At 38.1% G+C, this 6,258-nt stretch overlaps 1 pseudogene; it reads left to right on the forward strand.

The window, feature by feature from the left end:
* Window positions 1-2,570: 2,570 nt before the first annotated feature.
* Window positions 2,571-3,126, forward strand: LOC131513138 (ubiquitin-conjugating enzyme E2 C-like; annotated as a pseudogene).
* The last annotated feature ends 3,132 nt before the right edge of the window (window positions 3,127-6,258 follow it).

Consider the following 6,258-nt stretch of genomic DNA (forward strand, 5'->3'; position numbering starts at 1 on the left):
ATTGTGATTCCCAATTCAATATTCTGAAATGTGTGTCTGTGTGTGTGTGTGTGTGTGTGCGCGCGTGTGAGGGGGGTGGAAACTTGTAAAGTTTATCAACAACCTCTTATAGTGGTAAAGAGAAAGAAAAGTAAAATTATCTATATAAAATATGTAAATATGCATTTTCGTAAGAATGAAAATATAGTAAATGCGATAGTTTCATTTTTACAGAATTGGTTATAAATCATAATTAGTTGTAATTTTCTTTTTACATGACTAATTTCATATTCACATTTTCTGAGCCAAAACCTAACCTTTTTTTTTTTTTTTGTCTATTTGCCCCCAAAGCATGTGAAACTCAAAATGGTATTCAACAATTAATATTATGTACACTATGAAAGCATTTCTCTTTTGGGTACTTTGTGTGTTATCCACTGCTACATAAGAAAATAAAAATACTGTTGAATTTAACAACTTAAAACAATAATATTCATTATCTCCTATCTTATAGGAATATCTTATATTCGGGTGTACCGTAGCTGAGTCCTCTGACTCAGAATGTCTTGTAAGGCTGCAAAGTATTGTCTGGGTTGTGGTCTTATCTGAAGTCTCTAGTGAAGGAAGATCCACTTTTAAATTAATGTATGTGGTTATTGGCAGAACTCAGTTCCTTATGGCCTGCTGGACTGAGGGCCTCAGTTCCTTGCCATGTAATGCTCTCTATAGAGCAGCTTACAACATGGCAGCCATCTTCCATCAGAAGCAAGGGAGGGAGTAATAGAAGAAAGCAAAACTGAAGCCAGAATCTTTTTTTTAATGTTTCTTTATTTTTGAGATAGAGTGAGAGAGAGAGAGAAAGAGAGAGAGAGTGAGGGTCAGAGAGAGAGGGAGAGAGAAAATTCCAAGCAGGCTCCACACTGCCAGTGTAGAGCTTGACACTGGGCTCAAATTCATGAGCCGTGAGATCATTACCTGAGTCAAAATCAAGAGTTGGAAGCTTAACCAACTGAGCCACCCAAGTGCCCCTAAGCCAGAATCTTTTTTAACTTAAGGTAGAATATGACATCCCACCAGTTTTGTTGTATTCTATTTATTACAAGCAAGGCATTAAATCTAGCACACACTCAAGGGGAAGGGATCACTCAAGGACGTTGAATATCAGGAGGCATGGATCATTGGGAACCCTCTTAGTAGCTGAATTCTACTGGTACATAGACCCACGATCAGCAGAAAGCAAGTCTTGGGTACAGAAAGCAAGATTTCCTCAAGTAGGCCATTAGTTACAATCAGGATAGACAACACTCTTATTTCTGTCTCTGGTTCCTAGACATAGGTTTTGTTTTTTGTTTGTTTTTTTGTTTGTTTTGTTTGTTTGTTTGTTTTGTTTTGTTTTGTTTTACTTTGGAGAAACAATATGTATTATTTCCTGGTTAAGAGTATGTGCTTTATTCATCATGATAACAATTTAAACAAGTATCTCAAAGCTGGTGACAGAACTGCAATAAGCTATTCTATCATTTTGTAAGTCCAACTATTTCTAGAAAATATGATATAAAAGAAGACCATGTCTTCCATGAACTCAAAACAATACTTTATTTATTTCATGGTTAAAATTAATTCCTCAGAAGAAATATTTTGTGATATACTGGATGATGGATAAAGGCATTCAATCAGTCCACATATTGTGGAGCTGGCAGAAGCCTGATGGGCAGGGAAGGTAAATCTAAATCCAGTGTCTATTTCAGTAAAGAAAAAATGTTTTACTGCTCCTAGACTCCAGGAGATTTAAATCATCACACAATATCACAGGGCTGGTCCCCATGGGACATGGCGCTGCCCTGGAGAATCAGAGTTGTTTCCTGTTGCTGTCAACTGAGCAATCATTGATGGTGACCATGCCATCTTTGAACCTGTTACCCATGGCATCTCGGGCCATTTGTTCATGAGCCTATTGACTGAGCACAGGCACTAAGGTAAAGACTGGGGAAGAAAGCCTGTTTACATCCACAACACATTTATCATACTCCTCTGATTATGAACAACCTCTCCTGAAGTTCAGGAATTTTGAAAAATAGAATATTTACATGGTTCTCAAATATTCTTACACTCTGAGCCTGTTCTAAAAGTTAAAACCATATATTTTGTCTGCAAAGTTTTTTTGTAAACGACTCATCTAAATTGCTCCAAATGCCTTGACTTTGGGTAAACCATCAGCCAGCGACTTGGGAATTGTTAAGGATCTTTAACCAAGGCCACACACACCTCCTTCTAGGGAAAGTGGGCAAAATATGTATATGTTTTTTAAAGAAACATCACTGTGAGGATTACCTTATTCCTTCTCTTTCAGAATCACACCAAAGTGTTGTGGCACTGTTCCTGGGAAGATGTATACTCATGTAATGAAGAAAGAAACAAAAAATTGAGCATACATTCAAAGCTAGAACCTCAAAAATGAAAACATTGCAATACCACCAAATGTTTGTCCTAAAGTGAAAAAAGGCAGGCAGTTGCAGTCATGCTTTCTGAGTTCCCTGTCCTCTGCTAGGATGGCTTTCCAGACCCAGGGGCCACAGCCCTGGCAGCGCAAAGGAGCCGAGCCCAGTGGGAGGTGCCAGCTGGGCACCGTGGGCAAGAGGCTACAGCATGATCTGATGACCCTCAGGATGTCTGGTAATGTAAGAATTTTGCCTTCCTGAATCAGACAGACTTTTCAAATGGGTGGGGGCCGTCCATGGAGCATTTGGCACAGTGTATGAAGGAAGACCTGAGGTATAAGCTCTCCTGGAAGTTCCCCACTGGCTATGCTTACCGAGCTTTGCTATACCTTCACCATCTTGCCTCAGTTAGTATTTAACATTCTCAGCTGCCAACACCCTGCTACCACCCCACCATGGACACCCAGGGGAACATCTGCCTGGACATCCTGAAGAAATAGTCGTCCCCCATATCCATCAGAACCATCCCACTTCCCCCCAGAGCCTGCTAGGAGAACCCAACATTGTAACATTGATAGCCCTCAGGACCAATACATGCTGCTGAGCTCTGAAAAAAAAAAAAAAAAAAAAGCCTACAGCCTTTAAGAAGTAGCTGCAGGAAACCTACTCAAAGTAGGGCTCCAGCCAAGAACCCTGCCTGATTTTCTAGTCACTCTACTTTTTTGTCTTTGTTTTTTCCTCAGAGGGTCTGTCCTTTCCTTCATTCCTGTTGAGGACTCTGTATCTTAGACTGTGGTGTCATTTTTGTTTCGTTTCTGTTTTTGGTTTTGTTTTGGTTTTTTTTTAGTTTATTTTTTTATTTTGAGGGAAGGGGAGTGACAGAGAGAGAGAGAGTATCCCAAGCAGGCTCCATTCTGTCAGTGCAGAGCCCAGCAGGTAACATCATGACCTGAGCTGAAATCAAGAGTCAGATGCTTAACCAACTGAGCCACCCAGGAGCCCCTGTTTCTGTTTTTTAAATTAAGTCTCTTGTTAAGCCCTTGTGATGAATATATTAAATGAACACATTGTTTTTATTAATAAAGTAAAAAGAATAAATAATGAAAGGATGCAAAATGTATAAATTGGTCCTTCTGTTTTGAGGGGAGAGCCTGATAGTCTCTGCATTCCTTCTATCACTTTGCTGTTTTGGCAGATCACCATGTTTCCATAAAATTTAACTTCCATTACTTAATAATTGATGTGTCTCTTTTCCTAAATATCATAAATACTTCCGAGATTGCTCTGTCAAATTGGAAATGTATCATTGGCATATTTGTCTTTCCTTATATGCATCATAGTAAAATAAAAGCATGTTACTCTGCAAAAAAAATTAACTTCCTCCATATGCCAGGTCATACCCATTCAGGATATTTCCATGACCTGCTTTACTATTCCTATCAGAATGATGCCATTAATTCTTTTTTTTTAATTTTTTTAATGTTTATTTATTTTGAGAGAGAGAGAGAGAGAGAGAGACAGAGCACAAGCCAGGGAGGGGCAGAGAGAGGGGGAGACACAGAATCTGAAGCAGGCTCCAGGCTCTGAGCTGTCAGCACAGAGCCCAACATAGGGCTCGAACTCACAGATCGTGAGATCATGACCTGAGCTGAAGTCGGATGCTCAACCAACTGAGCCCCTCAGCGCCCCTGATAGCATTAATTCTAAGAACCAGTCTATTCTACTGTGAAATTATTAGACGGTTACACTTTCTCCAGAGCTGAGGATGTTAAATACTAACTGAGGCAAGATGGTAAAGGTATAGCAAAGCTCTTTCCAGGCAAAGGCATGCACAATGTTTCTGGTAGTTTTTACTTCATGGAATAGGGAAAAACCAATTTCAAATCAAAAGCTGGATAATATTTATCTAGAGTTGTATTCATTAGGAAACAACCTCTGGAAGAGCAGCTATAATCAGATTAATTTCTGATAAGGAACTAACATCTAATGTTAAGCATGACACAACTTGAATTTTGTACTTAGTCCAAAGTCTGAGTAAAGTGGAACTGTGATAGGATTCACTATTTTATATCTTCAAGTCACTAATGATAATGTTAAAAATTCTCTTGATTTACCTTTTTTTTTTTTTTTTTGTAAAAAGGGTGACTCTACTTCACATTTTCTGTCAAATACTCCCACCTCATCTTTTCTTCCAAAATAAAACTTTTTATTATCTTACAGCTCGGGGTGTCAAAGTGGGGTCTCCTAAATTCCCTAAAGATATCTCCTAAATACTTTTATTTTGCCTATCTACTCTGAAGAAATATTGAAGAAGTGTTAATAATTCAACTGAGCACCAAAATTGCAATAACTTCTTAACGTTTATGAGTCCTTACTCTGCTGTGAGATCACAGTGGAATTCTATATCCCTAGGAAAATTCCGTTAGTTCACAGCTAGAGATCAATATTTTTCAAAAGATTTGGATATTTCCTATTTCCAAGTACAGAAGATTACTTATTTCCAAGTAATCCTTTCCCCTTGTAAAAGATTACTGATCTCTAAGGAAGGATAGGAGGAATGTTCGGTTCAACAAGCATATATTTGATACGATTTCAGAATGTTTCCCAAAGGATCTCACTTCCTCATAGTATAAGATACTGCAGGTTTGATAATCCAGGTATTGGGATGAATGGCTACAAGTGATCTTATATCGTGATTCAAGTCAGGCTTTTATTATTATTGTTGTTGTTGTTAATATTATTATTTAACTTCTAGCTGTTCACCAAAATAGACTTCCTCTTCTTCCTTGGACCACAGCAAGGTTACAGTTCCAGTTTCCCCTGCAACTGCACGTGGCCACATAACTGAGTTTTAGTCAATTGAATATTACCTTAATATTTAATAATATTAATTATTAGGCAAGTGATGCTTGGCACTTTTAAGCCTGGTCCAATAAAAACTTCTCACATGGACTCCTCCATATTCTTTTCCTTCCAGAGTAACTCAGGGTCCCCATGGAAGCACATTTTGGAAGTTGGCAGATGTGTCATGAGCCTGAACCACTGGATGGCTTTGTGACACCTGTATCCTCTCCCTTCAACCTCCAGCCTGGAACCATGTTGGATTGTTATTTAGCCAAGAAATATATTTTCAGGGTGTTGAGCCACTGTATATTTGGGTGGTGTGTGTGTGTGTGTGTGTATTTCATACATATTTTCACAGTCCGACCTACCGTATGTAATACAGGCTTTAGTGGACTGTCCATGTATTGTGAATCTGTGAAATTCCATGCCCCAATTAGTTGCCACCAAGGGTCTCAGATGATGCTAGTTATCACAATTACTTTCTTCATCCCATGGTGATCATGACCACTATGCCTCTGATCTCTATCAGGAATCTCATTTCAATTGCGTCTCCTCTCACTACTGTATAGTGCTTATAAACAAAACAAAACAAAACAAAACAAAACAAAACAAAAACAGCTATTAAAGCATCTTTCAAAGATTTTGACATGTGTTTCATTTTCTTTTCTGGGACTTTCTGGGGAACATAATAAAAGAAAATAGTAGGTAATAATTCATAGATGTTCTTTAGCATTTCTAACTACTAAATCTTTGAATTCCATTATTTTTTTTAAAATATCTTATTTCAGCTTCATTTAGTGTGCATTGTCATTGAGTCCAGGTTTTGGTCATAAAACTGTATAATTAAAATATTTCCAGCTGTTAGATACAGCATAATCATTTCCGAATGTTATATGTCATATCCTATCTGTAAGTTAAGTGGATAAAAAAATCTGGGTGCCCCTAGATGGCTCAATTGGAGGAACATGTGTGACTCCTGATCTCTGGGTCATGAGTT

Source organism: Neofelis nebulosa, chromosome 5 (assembly GCF_028018385.1).
Source record: "Neofelis nebulosa isolate mNeoNeb1 chromosome 5, mNeoNeb1.pri, whole genome shotgun sequence".
Taxonomy (NCBI): domain Eukaryota; kingdom Metazoa; phylum Chordata; class Mammalia; order Carnivora; family Felidae; genus Neofelis; species Neofelis nebulosa.